Genomic DNA, 20,293 nt, shown 5'->3' on the forward strand with positions numbered 1-20,293 from the left:
ATTTGGTGTAGGTACACCCATAATGCTGTTAGGGAGGGACTTCCATTATTTTGATGCAGTGGCAGTGAAGGAACTGAGTTATATTTCCAAGTCACTTTGTTGTGTGGCTTGACATGGAACTTGAAGTGGGTGGTGTTCCCAGGCATCTGCTGACCTTGTCCTAGATGACAGAGGTCACTGGTTTTCAAAATGCTATCGAAGGAGCCTTGGTGAGTTCTTGGGTGCACCTTGTAAATGATACACACTCTATGCCACTACGTTGGTGGTGGAGAGAGTGAGGGCTGAAGGTGATAGACGGGTACGAATCAAGCTAGGGAGGCGGTATTAACGTGCTATTGTCACTGAACTAGTAATCAAGAGACCAGGGATAATACGGTAGCACGTATTGGGCAGCACGGTAGCTCAAGTGGATAGTACTGTGGCTTCACAGCGCCGGGGTCCCAGGTTCGATTCCCTGCTGGGTCACTGTCGGTGCGGAGTCTGCACGTTCTCTCCGTGTCTGCGTGGGTTTCCTCCGGGTGCTCCGGTTCCCTCCCACAGTCCAAAGACATACAGGTTAGGTGGATTGGCGATGATAAATGGCCCTTAGTGACCAAAAAGGTGAGGAGGGGTATTGGGTTACGTAGGGATAGGGTGGAAGTGAGGGCTTAAGTGAGTCGGTGCAGACTCGATGGGCCAAATGGCCTCCTTCTGCACTGTATGTTCTATGTTCTAATACACTAGGTGCCCGAGTTCAAATCCCACCATGGCAGATGGTGAAATTTGAATCCAACAGTAGCTGGAATTAAAAAGTACTGATGCTGATGAAACCATTGTTGATTGTCGTAAAACCACATCTCATTCACTAATGTTCTTTGGGGAAGGAAATTTATAATCCTTACCTGGTCTGGCCTACATGTGACTCCAGGTCCACTCTTAAATGCCCTCTGAGTCGCCAAGTACAAGGGCAATTAGGGATGGGCAAAAAATGGTGGCCCAGCCAGTGACACCCATATCCCATAAATGCATGAAAAAAGCTGGCTGCTTTGTCCTGCACAGTGTTGATCTTCTTGTGTTGTTGGGCCTGCACTCATCCAGGCAAGAGTATTCCAGTACACTTCTGACTTGTGCCTTGTGGATGATAATCAGGCTTTGGGGAATCAGGTGGTGAGTTACTCTCCACAGTATTACCAGTCTCTGACCTGTTCTTGTAGCCACAATATTTATCCGGGAGTCCTGTATCAGTTTCTGATTAACAGTAACCTCAGGATGTTGATAGTGGGGGATGCAGTGATGGTAATGACATTGAATGCCAATGGCAGGTGGTTGGATTCTCTCTTGTTGGAGATGGTCATTGCCTGACACTTGTGTAGTATGAATGTTACTTACCACTTATCAGCTCAAACCAGAATGTTGATGAGGCCATCTTTATATGGGCACAGACTGCTTCAGTATATAAGGAGTCACAAATGGTGCTGAACATTGTGCAGTCATCAGAGAACTGAACTTATGATGGCAAGAAGGTCATTGATGAAGCAGCTAAAGATGGCCCTAAGGAACTCCTGCAGCAATTTCCTGGGACTGAGGTGATTGACCACCAACACCACAACCAACTTCCTGTGTGTTAGATATTACTCCAACGAATGTCAAGCTTTCCCCCGATTCCCATTGGCTCCAGTTTTGCTGAGGGTCCTTGATGCCACTTTGTTAAAGGCAATCACTCTCACCTCACCTCTTGCAGTCATCTCTTTGTCCATGTTTGAGCCACGGCTATAACGAGAACAGGTGCTGAATGGCCCTGGAGAAACCCAAACTGAGCATCAATGAGGTTACTGTTGAGTAAGTGCTGCTTCAGCCACACCTTCCATCACTTTGCTGATGATCGAGAATGGACTGATGAGGTGGTAATTGGTTGGGTTGGATTTGTTCTGTTTTTTGTGGATAGGACACACCTGGGCCATTTTGCAGAATGCCAGGTAGATGCCAAGGTTATGGATGTACTGGAGCAGATTGTCTGGAGCTGTGGCTAGTTTTGGCGCACGTCTTCAAAACCATTGCCAGAATGTTGTCAGGGACATAGCCTTTGCTATACCCAGTGCAATCTGCCGTTTATTGGGGTGTATCAAATTGGCTGAAGACTGGCATCTGTGATGCTGGGGACCTTAGCAGGAGGAAGCGATAGATCATCCACTCAGCACTTTTGGCTGAAGGTGATTGCAAATTCAGATCTTTTAGGCTTCCCCATTATTACAGGATGGGGATAAAAGAATACTGTGGATGCTGGAAATCTAAAAAAATAAGTTCTGGAAAAGGTCAGCAGGTCTGGGTCAGAAACTCAAAAGAGTGATATTGGACTGAAACATTTTTACTGTTTCTCTCTTCACAGATACTGCTCAACCTGCTGAGTTTATAAAGTGTTTTATTTTTATTATTGAGGATAAGGAGTTATTTAATTGTCTACCATCATTACTGACTGGGCGTGGCAGGATTTCAGTGCTTAGATCTCATCCATTGGTTGTGGGATGCTTAGCTGTGTCTATCTCATGCTGCTTTCACTGTTGGGCAAGCAGGTAGTCGTGCGTTGTAGCTTCACCAAGTTGTCACCTCATTTTTCAGTCTGCCTGGTGTTGATTCTGGCATGTCCTTCTGCACTCTTCATTGCACCAGAGTTGATTCCCTGGCTTGGTAGTAATGGTAGAGTGGGAGATATGCTAGGCCATGAGGTTACAAATTGTGGTTGAGTACAATTCTGCTGATGATGAGTCACAGCCGCTCATAAATGCCCAGTTTTGAGTGCTAGATCTGTTCAAGATCTATCCCATTTAGCATGGTGGTCATGGCAAACGACATTGAAGGAGGTTATCCTCAATGTGCTGTAGACGCTGAATGTTGACGTTATTCATAAAATCATTGAATTGCATTATATAGAAGGCCATTTGGCCCATTGTGCTTATGCTGGTTGTTTGGTAGAGCTATCCATTTAGTGCCACTCCCTACTCTTTCCCATACTCCTGTATTTATTTCCTTCACATATTTTTTTCCTTCAAATATGTATCCCATTTTCTTTTGAATGCTCCTCCAGTTTCTACTTTCGTTGCTCTTTCCGACTCTCCATCCAAATCATAATGTGCTGTCTAAATTTGTTTTGTCCTTGTTGCCTTTCATTCGTTTATCAATTACTTTAAATCTGGATCTCCTGGCTCATTTGTCTGGAAATATTCCAGATTCACCTATTAGGAAGGACCACCAGAAGCCAAACAGCGAAAGCAGCATGAGATAGACAGAAGAAGTGAAGAATGTTGTCACGTTTCACCTCCTTCCACTAAGTTAGAGGATCTGATTGGGCAGGCAGCTAGACCACATAAACTGAAAAAGACATCCATTCATTTTTTAAAAAATGGTTACAGGGAACTTTGGGCAGGAAGCCTTTTGGTTGCTATGTTTGGATCAAAGGGCTGGATTTCTCCCATGACTCTGGGTGTTTACCTCCATTAAGGTCTCGGGAACTTTGGATACATCCCAATTGCAGGTGGTTGGAAGTCATGTCAAGAGGAGTGCACTTTGAATATGCTTCACTTGAAATGCCGGGACACAAAAATTGGGTTGTATATTGAACAAAAAAATCCAAGGTTTAAATCTAATGTTACAGATTTGTTGGAAAAGTGTGTGACAGATAAAGGTCAAGGAAATACAATAAATTCCAGTCTTATCAAATGATAATGATAAAAGGTCAAAGAATCTCATGCTCTGTGACATCACAATTATTTAGTTAAGAGTCTCTGTTACTAAGGTGATTTCCGAGAAACAAGTGTATTTTTCACTTAGGATCTTTGATGCCTATTAGATATCTGAACATTGCTCTCCCATTGGTGCACTGTCAGTTTCAAAACTTGTGAGGTTTATCTGACTCTTAAGTCAATCATTTTTTCACTTAGTAATTTAGCATTTACACTGTGCGGCTGGTAAGTTTAACAATATTTAAACAGAGAAGGAACTTCTTTCCCCAAAGAGGGGTAAGAGTGTGGAACTCCATATGGAGTGGTTAAAAATGTAAGGGAAACCTAAAGAAGCACATGAGAAACAAAGGACTAGATGGTTATAGCAAATAAAAGCAAAATACTGCGGATGCTGGAAATCTCGCCACAGATGCTGCCAGACCTGCTGAGTTTTTCCAGCATTTTCTATTTTTATTGAAGGTTATAGTGATATGGTGAGAAATAGAGGAGGTTTGTATGGGCATTAGCACTGACCATTTGGCATGATTGGTCTGTTTCTGTGCTGTGCTTTGAAAAATATGTAACTCCTTGTGAATACATTGTATGTTGTGAATATTTCCTGTTTGTACTTCTGAAGTTATATTTTTGGCTCAAAAATGACGTGCTTGAACAAAATGACCAAGGGTGAAACTTTTATTTCCTGTTTGTTTTTGAGTCCATTCCGGAAGACCTTAAAGATACTCAACAAAACAACAACTAGTAGCTGTACATCTTTTATGTAGTAGAAAGTACCAAGTGGTTCACAGGAGTGTTATCAAACACAATTTGGTACCAAGCCTCATAAAGGGATATTGAGACAGATAACCAAAAGCGTGGTCAAAGAAGTCGGTTTTAAGAAACTTGTTATCAGAGGAAAGATAAATAAAAGGGAATTCCAGATCATAGAACCTTGTCAGCTGGAGGCATGGCTGTCAATAGTGCAGTGGTTAAAATTAGGAATGCTGTAAAGGCCAGAATTGGAGGAAAGCAGATATCAGAGGCATGTTACTCTGGAGGAGATTATAGGGATGGGGGATAGGGAGGGTAGAGGCTGTTGCCTAACATGGAGCCAATGTCAGGGCGCACAGGGGTGAATGGGATACTACTCCCCTTGAAGGCCACCTGCCCTGAAGTTCTTTCCATCTTCGACGAGGCAATTGGCCAAGCTGCACATCTCAACTTATCATTAAATGCCGTCTGTGTTAAACCAGCAGTGGACATGATCCAAACAGGCCTCTTCTCTAATAGGCTGGGCTATGTGAAAATTTACAAAGCTCAGCAAATTGCAGCAGGCAGGTTTGAGTGTAAGGTTGCTCTTGGCTTTTAACTCATCACCTTTGCACTAGGATTCAGAAAGACTTGGTTGAGTTATCCAGTCAAGTGGTACATTTGGTCTTATGATTAAGTTGTCATAATTTTTGGCAAATTTCTGCTCCTCACCTTTGAGATTATCCTGATGTCATCAATCCAAGTTGAGAAAATTCAATATTTTTTTTTCCTCTCTAAATTGCACCTGAAAAATTTGAGAGGGCATCTCCCCCCACCCCCACCCATGCTCGTCCCCACCTCCATCTCCTGACACTTTATTCAGGAATAGTAACTCTGGTTTTTCATCCAAATAACCCATTAGTGTTAGCAGACTGTTGAATCATACCAAGCATCATAACCATGCTCCATTCAGTCTTCACCCCAGATACAGCAAGGATCACTAGATAACAGTTATGAATGGAAACATTGATTGATTGCTCCCCAATCCCTTCCCCCATCCATCCCAGGTATGCTGTTGAATTTATGTGTTTGACCAATTCTCATTCCTCCTCATCCAGTACTATTGTATTTGTAGATTTTTATCGGCCTTATGTTCCGTGTTAATATGAGATGGCATCCACATTGATGGACTAATGGTGAAATATAGTGATGTTATTACTGGGAAAATAAGTATATTCTTTTGGTTGAGAGGAAATTTGATCGAGGTATTCAAAATCCTGAATGGTCTGGAAAGAGGAGATAGGGAGAAACTGTTCCCACTTGTAAAAGGATGGAGAATGACCAGACATAGTTTTAAAGTTGTGGTCGTGTGGCCCCTTTAAGGTGCAACCTTTTGTGGGGAATGTGACCCGCTCGGGGCCAATTGCGTGGGAACGTGCAAACCAATGGGAAAAAAAGCGTGGGGCCTTGGGAGCAGGGACTCTGGCAGTGTGGACCCAGGAGTCAAGGACTAAAGACCTGCATAATATAACTCTGTGCCTGTATATAGTTGAACCTCATTGTTGTTTCCAATAAACCCCTTTGTTATATAAGATTGTGATTGTGAAAGTAATTGGGAAAAGAAACAAAAGCAACGTAAGAAAAAACATTTTTATGCAGCGAGTGGTTAAGGTCTGGAATGTGCTGCCTGAGAATGTGGTGGAAGCAGGTTCATGTGAAGCATTCAAAAGGGAATTAGACTGTTATCCAAGAAGGAAGAATGTGCAGGTTTACAGGGAGAAAGTTGGAGAATGGCACTAAGTGCGTTGCTCATTTGGAGAGCTGGCAGGAATGATGGGCCAAATGGCCTGGTCGTGCACTGTAAAAAGTCTGTGATTTCTGTAATTTTTAAACAATGTACAGATTTACCATGATGTAATATAGTGTGTATGAATAGTGTTAAATTATAAAAGGAAAAATAGCTGATTGGTCAGTTTGCAAGGTTGGAAATATTGAGATTTCAAATTATACCATAGACAAAGGGAGTAAGGCTAAAGCAATTTATAATCTGAACACTGAGATGGGATTACTGTCTCAGAAAAATGCTTCTTCACTGCAGGTTTTCTAAAAGCATGACTGAGGATTCAGTTGATTCTGAACCTCAAACTGAACCAGTGGCATTAAATCCCGAGATCAAAGCCCTCCCCAAGGATTGTGAAGTGCCTTCAGTACGTACAAAAGTGAGGAAAGGTATTGAACAAAATAAAAAGTACACACGTGAGGTAAGTGATTCAAAACTATTTTAGCAGAGTTTTACTTATTATATATACATATCGAATAATAAAGCACATTTTCGAACATTCTCATTGCAGGGAATAATCGTGAACCTTTATTTGGTATTAGATTTTCTGCAAGAATCAGTGTTGCCTGGAGTGATTGCAGCCAATAAGTATAAATAATTCACTATCCTATCCCATTTCTATATAGGATCCTGGATTTATCACATTTTTAATGTTTTTATTCCTATCTTTTTTTTCATATAATGATGCTTCCCCTACAATAACCCATAAACCTTATTGTTTAATACGCCTCTAAAGAAGCAACAATTTGCTTCCATGGTGATAAACGATGTTATCTAATGTAGAAATGTTTATATTTCTTTAATAAATCTTTGTTTTTATGCAAACCTGCTGCATTCAGATAGTGGATTCATAGCTGTAAGGGGAAGCAGATGATACCATGATATAGGAAAAATAATATTTTAAAAAATTTGGTAAGTGCATGACTCAAAAGATGCAATTTAATGGTCTCGTAGTGCTTAAGCGAGAGTGCAACAAGGCATTAGATCGCGGGAGAGGCCAAAATCAAGAACCGTGCCAGTGTCGATCTGTTTACGATTAACCACCCCGACCCATTGGCGGAACCCGTAGCGTGGCGAGAAACCAATAATCACCTCTTAAGGTCAATCTTCTTACAATTAACTGGAGTGACCCCCTATTTATTAGCCCCCTGTGATCTTTAATTGTTTTTATTTTTCCAATTAAGGGGCAATTTAGTGTGGCCAATCCACCTTCCCTGCACATCTTTGGGTTATGGGGGTGAGACTCACGCAGACACGGGGAGAATGTGCATACGCCACACAGACAGTGATCCAGGGCCGGGATCGAACCCGGGTCCTCGGTGCCGTGAGCAGCAGTGCTAACCACTGTGCCCTCCCGTGAGCTAATGTCCTCCCCAGCAAGTGGTCACATGGGCACTGATTAATACTCCTTTGTAAAAATGTGAAGCTGGCCAGAGAAGATGAGTAGCCATCTTTGATCCTAGGCAAAGAGCCCCTGGGGCACTGTGGTTGCTGCCCCAGTGCTCGAAGGCAGGGTGGGTCACCATCGGGCGGGGGGGGGGGGGGGGGGGGGGGGGGGAGGGGGGGGGGGTTACAGAGCAGGGGGTGGCTTCTAGCATCTTTGGGTTTATGAATAGAGGCATAGAGTATAAAAGCAAGGAAGTGATACTACACCTCGACAAATCATTGGTCAGACCACATTTGGAATATTGTGTTCAGTTCTTTTAATGGAAGGATGTTAAGGCCCTGGAGAGACTGCGGAGGAGGTTTACTAGAATGATAAAAGCGAATTATTGCAGTTGCAGGAACCTGAAACAAAAAAAGAAAATACTGGACCATCTCAGCAGGTCTGACAGCATTTGTGGAAGAAAAGGGAGCTAACATTTCAAGTCTGGATGACTGGAAGCTTCCCAACTCAGGATCAGCCATATCCACCATTTGAGGCACTCCCGCAGAGCCTCAACTTGCATCAGCTCCTAGCCCACTCAAGATGGCCACCACATCGCCATAAAACCAGCCCAAAAACCAAGGAATCATTGTCGTCAGCAGTCTCCTCCTCCCCGCCACCACCCTCATTCCACAATCGGTACAAGAGAGGCTTTATTACCGTGCAATGTTATTCCCTCGACTGCAGCTGTAGAATGGCAGCTCAGGAGAACTCATGAATATTTATACTTCTCCCTGTGGGCGTAGCTAGCCGGCAGGGGCTTACCGGCAAACCTGTAATAGCAGGTACTGTTGTATATCCCCTAATACAGGCACACACATATATATACAGTGGTGGATTACCACAACCCAAACAAAAACCTAAGCTTAAAAAAGAAAGAAAATCACATGGTAATAAGCTGCAGACATCCCCTCTTCTCTGCTCATGTTAAATAGCTATGCCACTAGCAGGGTGACCCCCCACACAGGGAAAAGATCAAAGTCAATACAACATTATATCAACGATCAACACCACCCTCCCCCCTCCCCCTGCTGCACAAAGCAAACGTTAATACGGAATCCTAGAGGAAAAAGAAACAATACCCAGTCCCCCTCCAGCATAAACCAATGCTCAACAGTACAAAATATAATCCCCAACTTCACCCCCAACTTGAACTTCGGATCATTCGGGAGGCAGAGGTGGTCATAGATAGGAGCTTCAGGGATGTAGTTACTCCGAAGAATAAAGATAGATGGGTGACGGTGAGAGGGGCTGGGGGGAAGCAGTCAGTCCTGTGGTCATTCCCCTTAGTAACAAGTATACCACTATGGATACTGTTGGAGGGGACGACTTACCAGGGGTAAGCCATGGGGTACAGGTCTCTGGCACAGATTCTGTTCCTGTTGCTCAGAAGAGAAGGGGGGAGAGGAGTAGAGCATTAGTCATTGGAGACTCCATAGTTAGGGGGATAGATAGGAGATTCTGTGGGAACGAGAGAGAGTCACGGTTAGTGTGTTGCCTCCCAGGTGCCAGGGTCCGCGATGTCTCGGATCGTGTTTTCGGGATCCTTAAGGGGGAGGGGGAGCAGCCCCAAGGTGTGGTCCACATAGGTACCAATGACATAGGTAGGAAAAGGGATGGGGGTGTAAGGCAGGTATTCAGGGAGCTAGGGTGGAAACTTAGATCTAGGACAAACAGTTATTATCTCTGTATTGTTACCCGTGCCACGTGCTAGCGAGACGAGGAATAGGGAGAGAGAGCAGTTGAACACGTGGCTCCAGGGATGGTGCAGGAGGGAGGGTTTCAGATTCCTGGATAATTGGGGCTCATTCTGGGGTAGGTGGGACCTCTACAAATGGGATGGTCTACACCTGGACCAGAGGGGTACCAATATCCTGGGGGGAAATTTTGCTAATGCTCTTCAGGAGGGTTTAAACTAGTTCAGCAGGGGTTTGGGAACCTGAATTGTAGCTCCAGTATACAGGAGGTTGAGAGTAGTGAGGTCATGAGTAAGGTTTCAAAGTTGCAGGAGTGTATCGGCAGGCAGGAAAGTGGTTTAAAGTGCGTCTACTTCAATGCCAGGAGCATCTGGAATAAGGTGGGTGAGCTTGCGGCATGGGTTAGTACCTGGGACTTCGATGTTGTGGCCATTTCGGAGACATGGACAGAGCAGGGCGAGGAATGTATGTTGCAGGTGCCGGGGTTTAGATATTTCAGTAAGCTCAGGGAAGGTGGTAAGAGAGGGGGAGGGGTGGCATTGTCAGTCAAGGACAGTATTACGGTGGCAGAAAGGACGTTTGATGAGGACTCGTCTACTGAGGTAGTCTGGGCTGAGATTAGAAACAGGAAAGGAGAGGTCACCCTTTTAGGGATTTTCTATAGGCCTCCGAAAAGTTTCAGAGATGTAGAGGAACGGATTGCAAAGATGATTCTCGATAGGAGCGAACATAACAGGGTAGTTGTTATGGGGGACTTTAATTTTCCAAATATTGACTGGAAACGCTATAGTTCAAGTACTTTAGATGGGTTCGTTTTTGTCCAATGTGTGCAGGAGGGTTTCCTGACACAGTATGTAGATAGGCCAATGAGAGGCGAGGCCATATTGGATTTGGTACTGGGTAATGAACCAGGACAGGTGTTAGATTTGGAGGTAGGTGAGCACTTTGGTGATAGTGACCACATTTGATTACGTTTACTTTAGTGATGGAAAGGGATAGCTATATACCGCAGGGCAAGAGTTATATCTGGGGAAAAGGCAATTATGATGCGATGAGGCAAGACTTAGGATGCATCGGATGGGGAGGGAAATTTCAGGGGATGGGCACAATGGAAATGTGGAGCTTGTTCAAGGAACAGCCACTGCGTGTCCTTGATAAGTATGTACCTGTCAGGCAGGGAGGAAGTGGTCGAGCGAGGGAACCGTGGTTTACTAAAGTAGTTGAAACACTTGTCAAGAGGAAGAAGGAGGCTTATATAAAGATGAGACCTGAAGGTTCAATTAGGGCGCTCGAGAGTTACAAGTTAGCTAGGAAGGACCTAAAGAGAGAGCTAAGAAGAGCCAGGAGGGGACATTAGAAGTCTTTGGCAGGTAGGATCAAGGATAACCCTAAAGCTTTCTATAGATATGTCAGGAATAAGAGAATGACTAGGGTAAGTGTAGGGCCAGTCAGGGACAGTCGTGGGAAGTTGTGCGTGGAGTGCGAGGAGATAGGAGAGGTGCTAAATGAATATTTTTCGTCAGTATTCACGCAGGAAAAAGACAATGTTGAAATGAAATGAAAATCGCTTATTGTCACGAGTAGGCTTCAAATGAAGTTACTGTGAAAAGTCCCTAGGCGCCACATTCCGGCACCTGTTCAGGGAGGCTGTTATGGGAATTGAACCGTGCTGCTGGCCAGCTTGGTCTGCTTTCAAAGCCAGCGATATAGCCCTGTGCTAAACAGCCCCTTGTCGAGGAGAATACTGAGAGACAGGCTATTAGACTAGAGGGCTTGATGTTCACAAGGAGGAAGTGTTAGCAATTCTGGAAAGAGTGAAAATAGATACGTCCCCTGGGCCGGATGGGATTTATCCTAGGATTCTCTGGGAAGCTGGGGAGGAGATTGCTGAGCCACTGGCTTTGAACGTTAAGTCATCTTTGTCTAAAGGAATAGTGCCAGAAGACTGGAGGATAGCAAATGTTGTCCCGTTGTTCAAGAAGGGGAATAGAGACAACCCCGGAATGTTGCCTGGTATGGAGGGAAGATCTTATGAGGGAAGGCTGAGGAACTTGAGGCTGTTTTCATTAGAGAGAAGAAGGTTAAGAGGTGACTTAATTGAGGCATACAGGATGATCAGAGGATTAGATAGGGTGGACAGTGAGGGCCTTTTTCCTCGGATGGTGATGTCTGGCACGAGGGTACACAGCTTTAAATTGAGGGGAGATAGATACAGGACAGATGTCAGAGGTAGGCTCTTTACTCAGAGAGTTGTAAAAGCGTGGAATGCCCTGCCTGTAACAGTAGTGGACTCGCCAACACTAAGGGCATTCAAACTGTCATTGGATAGACATATGGATGATAAAGGAATAGTGTAGATGGGCTTTAGAGTGGCTTCACAGGTTAGCACAACATCAAGGGCCGAAGGGCCTGTACTGCGCTGTAATGTTCTATGTTCACCCCTTACAAACACCCACTGACAAGTCCACACACAATCCTAAATCATTCCCCACATTACAAAAATTCCCTACCAGGTACAAGAACAGATTAACTTAACCATAAACAAACAACAAAATCAATAGTCCTCATTCACTTTAGTTCATCCCAGTCACTGACAAATTTGTTTGCATCTTCTGGAATGTCGATATAACAGTCTCGGTCCTTGAAAGTTGCTGAAGACAAGACCACACCAAACCGCACGTTGTTCTTATACAGTGCAACATCGGCCTTATTAAACGCTGTACGTCTTTACATCACCTCTGTCCCAAGATCTTGATATATCCTGATGGCATGGCCCTTCCATTTACATACCCTATGGTCCTTCGCCCACCTCAGGACCTGCTCCATATCCAGGTATTGTTGGAACCTGCCTATAACGGCCCAAGATGGCTCTCCCATTCTGTGCTTCTGCCTCAGTGACCTATGGGCCCAGCCCAACTCAGGAGGGATTGAGAAGACCCCCTCGCCCACTAACTTTCTGAACATCTTGAACATATATTCCATGGAGTTAGAATCCTTCAGGCCCTCTAGCAGCCTGGTGATCCTTAAATGTTGCTATCTGGAAAGGTTCTTCAGATCGTTCACCTTGACCTTTAGTGCCCTCCGCTCATCCGTCAACACCATCACCCCTCCTCCAATGAGACAATCTGATCACTGTGATCCTTTTGAATTGACTCTTCGTGTACCTCCATCCGTCAGCCCAACTTTTCTATGGTCGCCTGGATTGGGGCCAAATCTTCCTCCATTGCCTTCACTAGATCCTCAGTCATCGCCTGTCGCTGCATCCTAAATTCATAGACCAGGAAGCTAACCAACTTCTTGATTGTCCATTGAGGGGCCCCTGCCTCAGCAGAAGCCGTCGCCGCCATGTTTTCCCCTGATGGGCTCTACGAGCTCCAGACTTCGTTGACACTCCTTTGTCCAACTTCTGCTTGAAACTGCTTCTGCTGGACATTACATGAACAGGGGGATCTTATTCAGCCAATCTATTCCCGTTTCCTCAAAAAAGAATCACTCATACATCAGGCAGAAATGGTCAAATCCGAGTGCCCTGTTGGGAGCCAGCGCGTGTGCTGCTCAGCACATCGCCCCCATCGGAATCCTCGACAGGCAAATCTTATTGCCAAACTTGACTTACTTAAATGATGCTGGCAAGTACCTTTATCAGACAGAGCGAAGGAACTTTCGGCTTTTGTAACGCCAAACGGTCTGTATCAGTCTAAGGTTATACCTTTTGGATTGAAGAATGCAGCAGCAGCATTCCAATGACTAACCAACAAGGTCATTTCTGGACTGCAATATACATTGACAATCTGGTGGTGTTCAGTGGAAGGAGCATTTGGAACATTTAAAGGAATTGGTCGAACAGTGACAGGAGATTAGTGTCGTGTAAACCTGGCTAAAGGTGAATTTGTGTCAGCTCAAGTCACAATCGTAGGCCACACAGTTGGACATGGTCAGGTGGCCCCATGGAATGTGAAAACAAAAGCTATTGGGGAGTTTCCAATACCATCCATGAGAAGAGAAGTTCTACGATTTCTGGGCATGAGAGGTTTCTTCTGGAAATTTATGCCCAATTTCAGCAGCGTGGGTGCGCCACCGACTGAACTTCTGAAAAAGCACAGGAAATTTCACTGGACGTCAGAATGCCAGGAGGCATTTGAAAATCTGAAAACTGTGCTAACCACCGCACCAGTGTTGGCGACAATGAATAATGCCAAGCAATCTAAGGTGGCACTTGATGCAAGTGATGTGGGCGTTGGTACTGTGCTGTTAAAGGGAGATGACAAAAGAATGGAAAGGCCTGTTTATTATTTTTCTTCGAAACTAAATATGCATCAAAAGAAGTATTCGACCATTGAGAAGGCGATATTGAGTTTGGTATTGACATTGCAATATGTTGACGTTAATGTTGTTAACATTTCATCGGAGACAATTGTATGTACAGACCATAATCCATTGAAGTTTTCGGAGAAGTTTAAAAATTGAATCCAAGACAGGACAAAGGGTTACTAATGGTAGGAATGATAGGGGACTTGTACGAAGAGGCAGAGTAGCAACCCTGGGGGAACTCAAGGACGAGCTCCAGCTTTGGAATGGAAATAAGAAATAAGGAACTTCTTCCAAAAGGAAACAGCAAAGTTCCCACAGCTACCCAGGATACTCCCTGCTGGACAGACCTCTAACAGCGGGTGAACTAGGGGAGCTAAGTTGATATGTACGGATGACTACTAGAGGAGGTACAGTCACCACTGGACAAGATGCGGGAGAAGGGGAGGAAGAGTTAGGCTAGAGACAGAGGGAGGACTCTGGATTGAAGCACTGCACAGGGCAAACTCCACCTCCTCATGCGCAGGGCTGAGCCTAACACAACTAAAGGTGGTGCACAGGGTGTACTTAACCAGAGCATGAATGAGCAAGTTCTTTCCAGAGGTGAAGGATAATGTGACTCATATGTTCTGGTCAATTCCAGACTTTTCAAGTACTGGACAGCTTTTTTCAAGGCCATATCAAAGGTTGGAGAGGTAAGGGTGGAGCCATGCCCACTAGTGATAGTCTTCAGGGTATCAGAACACCCAGAACTTTCATGGGGAAAGAAGCAGACGCCTTTTCCTCCCTTATTGCCGATCGAAAACCCCTGCTCGGCTGACGATCAACAGTGCCATCCAAGGCCACAGATTGGTTGTCCGAATTGGAGTGGTTTCTCAAATTGGAAAGAATAAAATATCTCATCCGGGGATCGGAGGAAGACTTCCACAGCATGTGGAAGCTAGTCCGAGAACTGTCGTGACCAGCAACCAGTAAATAAGGGAGATGGAGGGAGGGACAATGGGATGACTGAATCGGAAAATGGAGTGAGAGAAGAAAGGAGGAGAGGAAAAGTGTGTGAGGGGGAAAGGGTGTAGGGAGGTTTTTGGGTTAATCTGTGCTCCCTCTTGGGTGAGGGGTGTTTTTTCTCTCTCTCTCACACAGTGTCCTATACCGGTGTGTCCTTTTCCGGTGGTCAGTGCTGCTCATTGGGCACCTTTCTGCTGCTGTGGGGCTACTGTTGGGCCTGGGGGGGGGGGGGGGGGGGGGGGGGGGGTGATGGTGAAAATGAAAATGAATGAAATGAAATGAAAATCGCTTATTGTCACAAGTAGGCTTCAAATAAAGTTACTGTGAAAAGCCCCTAGTCGCCACATTCCGGCGCCTGTTCGGGGAGGCAGGTACGGGAATTGAACCTTGCTGCTGGCCTGCCTTGGTCTGCTTTCAAAGCCAGCGATTTAGCCCTGTGCTAAACCAACCCCTGTGGTGGGTGCCTGCTGATTTGAGAGCCGTTGGCATTTTTTTTTTGGTGTCTTGTAAATGCCTTTAGCATATTACTGATTTTAATGATTTTTTTTAGCATGTTGCTGATTTTTTTGTATTCTTGAGTTGTCAATAAACTGATTGATTTGATTTGATTGATGATTTGATTTATTGTCACATGCACCGAAGTACAGTGAAAAGTATCTTTCTGCGGCCAAAGGAATGTACACAGTACGTACATATTAGACTAAAAAAGAATAATCGACAGAATACATTGACAAATGGTGCATCGACAAACAGTGATTGGTTACAAATTGCGAAACAAGGGGCCAAACAAAGCAAATACATGAGCAAGAGCAGCATAGGGCGTTGTGAATAGTGTTCTTACAGGGAACAGATCAGTCCGAGGGAGAGTCGCAGAGTATAGTAGCTGTGGGGAAGAAGCTGTTCCTATATCTGGATGTGCGGGTCTTCAGATTTCTGTACCTTCTGCCTGGTGTAGGGTCTGGAAGAAGGCAATGCCTGGGTGGGAGGGGTCTCTGATAATGCTGTCTGCCTTCCTGAGGCAGTGGGAGGTGTAGACAGAATCAATGTGAGGGTGGCAAGCTTCTGTCGTGCGTTGGGCTGAATTCACCACATCTGCAGTTTCTTGCACTCTTGGGCCGAGCAGTTGCCATACCAAGCTGTGATGCAGCTGGATAGGATGCTCTCTATGGCACATCTGTAGAACTTTGTGAGAGTCAATGCAGAAATGCCAAATTTCTTCAGCTTTCGTGGGAAGTAGAGACATTATTGGGCTTTCTTGACTATTGCATCAACATGAGTGGACCAGGACAGACTGTTGGTGATGGTGATCCCCAGGAACTTAAAGCTATCGACATTCTCCATTTCGGAGCCATTGATGCAGAATGGGGGGGGGGGGGGGGGGGGGGTCGTGCTACGCCTCCTGAAGTCTATGATTAGTTCCTTGATTTTTCTGTCATTTCGAGAGAGGTTGTTTTCGGTACACCATGCAACTATTATCTCCATCATTTATCTCCCTCCTGTAGTCTGATTCGTTGTTATTTGAGATACGACCCACCACAATCATATCATCTGCAAACTTATAGATTGAGTTGTCGTTAAATCTTGCCTCACAGTCGTCTGTGTATACAGAGTACAGGAGAGGACTGAGCACACATCTTTGCAGGGCCCCGGTGTTGAGGACTATTGAGGAGGAGGTGCTGTTGCCTATCCTGGCAGATTGCGGTCTGTTGGTGAGGAAGTCAGGGATCCAGCTGCACAGGGAGGGGTCAAGTCCAAGATTGCAGAGTTTAGTTATAAGTCTCATCGGGATAATGGTAATGAAGATGGAGCTGTAGTCTATGAACAGCAGTCTCACGTAGGCGCCCTTGTTGTCGAGGTGATTGAGTGTTGATTGTAGAGCCAGGGAGATAGCATCTGATCTGCTGTGGACCAGTTGCAGTGATAGGCGAGCTGCAATGGATCGAGACCGCCTGGGAGGCTGGCGTTGATCCGTCTCATGACTAGCCGCTCGAAGCATCTCATGATAGCAGACGTCATGAACTCTGGTCGGTAGTCCATGAGGCAGGATACCTTGTTCTTCTATGGTACTGGTATTATGGTAGTTTTCTTGAAGGAGGTGGGAACCTCGGAGTAGAGGAAGGGGGGTTCAAGATGTCTGCGAATACACTCGCCAGCTCATTAAAATAATAACCCGTTCTATTTCATTTGAAATACAAAATGCCTTTAGCAAACAGACAAAACTCTGGAATATTTAGATTTCAGCAGTCACAGAGGAACATAGAAAATAGGAGCAGGCGGAGGCATCTGGTCCTTCAAGCCTGCTCTGCCATTCTATATGGTGATGGCTAATCATCCAACTCAATAGCCTGTTTTCACCTTCCCCCCCATATTCTTTCATCCCTTTAGTCCAAGAACTATGGGTGGGATTTTTCCAGCCCCGCGCCGGGCTGGAGAATCCCCACGAACAGGCCACGCCGCCCCGACGCCGGCACGCGATTCTCCGCAGTGCAGTGCGGAGAATCCACGCCATTGGCGCCGGGGTGGTTGGCGCGGCGCTGACCCTGCCAATTCTCCGGCCCGGATGGACCGAGCGGCCAGTCGGAAAAGAGCCGAGTCCCGCCGGCACTGTTCTACCCTGCTCTGGGCCAGCGGGACTTCAGCGTCTAAGGGTCGGATGGCGGCCTGTGGGGGGCCGGGGGGGGGGGGGGGGTCCGATCCAGTGGGGGGCCGCCGATGTGGCCTGGCCCGCGATCGGGACCCACTGATCGGCGGGCCCGCCTCTGTGGCTGGGGGCCTCCTTTCCTACGCACCGGCCCCTGTAGCCCTGCATCATCTTGCGTCGCGGCCGGCACATTGAAGGAGGTCACTGCGCATGTGCGTGTTAGCGCCGGCGCCACTGCGCATGTCCTCGTTGGTGCCGGCGCAAGGGGCTGTTTAGCACAGGGCTAAATCGCTGGCTTTGAAAGCAGACCAAGCAGGCCAGCAGCACGGTTCGATTCCCGTAACAGCCTCCCCGAACAGGCGCCAGAATGTAGGCGACTAGGGGCTTTTCACAGTAACTTCATTTGTAGCCTACCCGTGACAATAAGCGATTTTCATTTCACTTCAACTGCGCATGCGCGGATCCCGCTGCGCACGGTTCGCGCTGGGATCTGCAGCTGGAGCAGTGCGAACCGCTCCAGCGCCGTGCTGGCCCCATATAGGGGCCAGAATTAGACGTGGGAGCGGCCCGTTCACGCCATAGTAAAACGCGACGGCATTTACGACGGCGTGGACACTCTGCCGCGGGATTGGAGAATCCCGCCCAATATCTACCTGCATCTTGAAAACATACTTGTTTTGGCCTCAACTGCTTTCATGGTAGAGAATCCCGGAATTCAACATTGCGTTTAGCAACTTTAGATTAAAATTTTCTCCTCCATCTTAAACCTTCCTTCCTTTCTTCCCTCCTCTTATTCTATACACGTGCTGTTCAAAGCATAACACCCTCTCCCCCTTTCACAGCCTATCCCCTCTCAAACCCCACCCCCTCTCACACTCCCTCCCCCCCCTCACTGGGAGTGCTGGGAGTCAGTGGACTGGTCCATATCCAAGAACTCAGTGGCCAACCTAAATGAGTATGGCACCACTCTCACAGACTTCATCAGCAAGTGTGTAGAAGACTGTGTGCCAAAGAAGGTAGTACACGCATTCCCCAACTGGAAACCATGGTTTAACCAGGAGATTCACTACCTACTGAAGGCCAGGTCTGAGGTGTTCAAGTTAGGCCTATACATCAAATCTAGGTACGACATCTGCAAAGCCATCAGGGATGCCAAGAAACAATACCAGACTAAGGTCGAATCACAGACTAATGACACAGACTCTCATCGGCTGTGGCACGCTTAAACAATATAATGGCCTACAAAGCAAAACCAAGTAGAATCTCCGCCAGCAGTGCAACCTACCCTGATGAACTCAATGCATTCTGTGCTCATTTTGAGCAGGAAACCAACAAACCATTGTCGATTGCCCCAGCGGTCTTGGACACACCCATATTTACCGTCACAACTTCCGATATCAGATTGGCCTTCTTGTAAGTGAACCCTCTGATGTACCATCAATTGTACGCGAGGCGAGTGATTTACCAAAGTCCGGCTTTAATAGACTAGAACACAGCTCTGCGATCGTCTACAATGGAAAGGACGATCGTCAGGCGTCTGACCATTTATACCTCGTTAATAGAGGCGTGGTTAACTCAGCCTCTCGGCCAATCGGTCGAGAGGCACATGACTGACCAGGGCCAATGGTAAGCCGACGTTCTGGCCCAATGGCAGACAGGTATGCAGATCATATCACCACACCCTCGGAAAGCAACGGGTCCTGACAGAGTCCCTGGCTGTTCACTCAGATCCTGTGCGGACCAACTGGTGACTCCCAGCAGTGACGTCGGAGCTCTTCCGTTGCCTCGCACCAGCATTGCATGACCCTCTTAACCAGATTCTCCTGGATTTTAAAACCGGATTTTAATGACGGGTGTGATGGTGTGAAAGGAACTGATGTTCATGAACATCTTCAACCTCTCTTTACTCCTTTCCGAGATTCCTACCTGCTTCAAGGTGACTGCCAGTGCCAAAGAAGGACCAGCCAATGTGCCTCAACAACTACCATCCGGTGGCCTTGACATCTACCATTATGAAGTGCTTCAAGAGGTTGGCCATGCGACACTTCAACTCCATACTTCCAGAATGCCTTGATCCACTGCAATTCACATACTACCACAACCGGTCGACAGCAGCCGCTATCTCCTGGGCCCTTCACTCATCCCTGGAGCATCTCGACAACAAGGATTCTTACATCAGATTCCTATTCATTGACTACAGCTCCGCCTTCACACCATAATCCCAGCCAAGCTCATATTAAAACTCCAAAACCTAGGACTTGGCTCCTCCTCTGCAACTGGATCCTCGACTTCCTAACCCATGAACCACAATCAGTAATGATAAACAACAGCACCACCTCCATGATAGTCCTCAATACCAGGGTCCTGGAAGGCTGGGTAGTTAGCCCCATACTATACTCCCTATACATACATAACTGTGGCAAAATTTGGCTCCAACTCCCTCTACAAGTTTGCTGATGACCATGACCCGACCGTAGTGAGTTGGATCTCGAACAACAATGAGTCAGAGTACAGGAGAACGATAGAGAACCTAGTGGTGCGGTGTAATGACAACAATCTCTCCCTTGTCATCAACAAAACTAAGGAGCTGGCCATTGACTTCAGGAAGCAAATTGTCGTGCACACCCTTGCTGGCATCAATGGTGAAGAGGTGGAGATAGTTGACTGCTTCTGAAAGAAAACTACGCTCAGCGGACTAACACGCTCTACGCCAGGCACATCCTCCCCACTCAGCGTCAACTTCCCGGTGAGTCAGTGGAAGATTTCTGGCGTGCCCTGATTCCCCTAGTTAGAGACTGTGACTGCCAGGCCGTCACGGCCATGGAACACGCGAACTTGCTCATGAGAGATGCTTTTGTCACAGGGATAGGGTCCGATTACATCCGACAGCGCCTCTTAGAAGGGGCCACGCTCAACCTTGCGGAGACAAAA

Source organism: Scyliorhinus canicula, chromosome 1 (assembly GCF_902713615.1).
Source record: "Scyliorhinus canicula chromosome 1, sScyCan1.1, whole genome shotgun sequence".
Taxonomy (NCBI): Eukaryota; Metazoa; Chordata; class Chondrichthyes; order Carcharhiniformes; family Scyliorhinidae; genus Scyliorhinus; species Scyliorhinus canicula.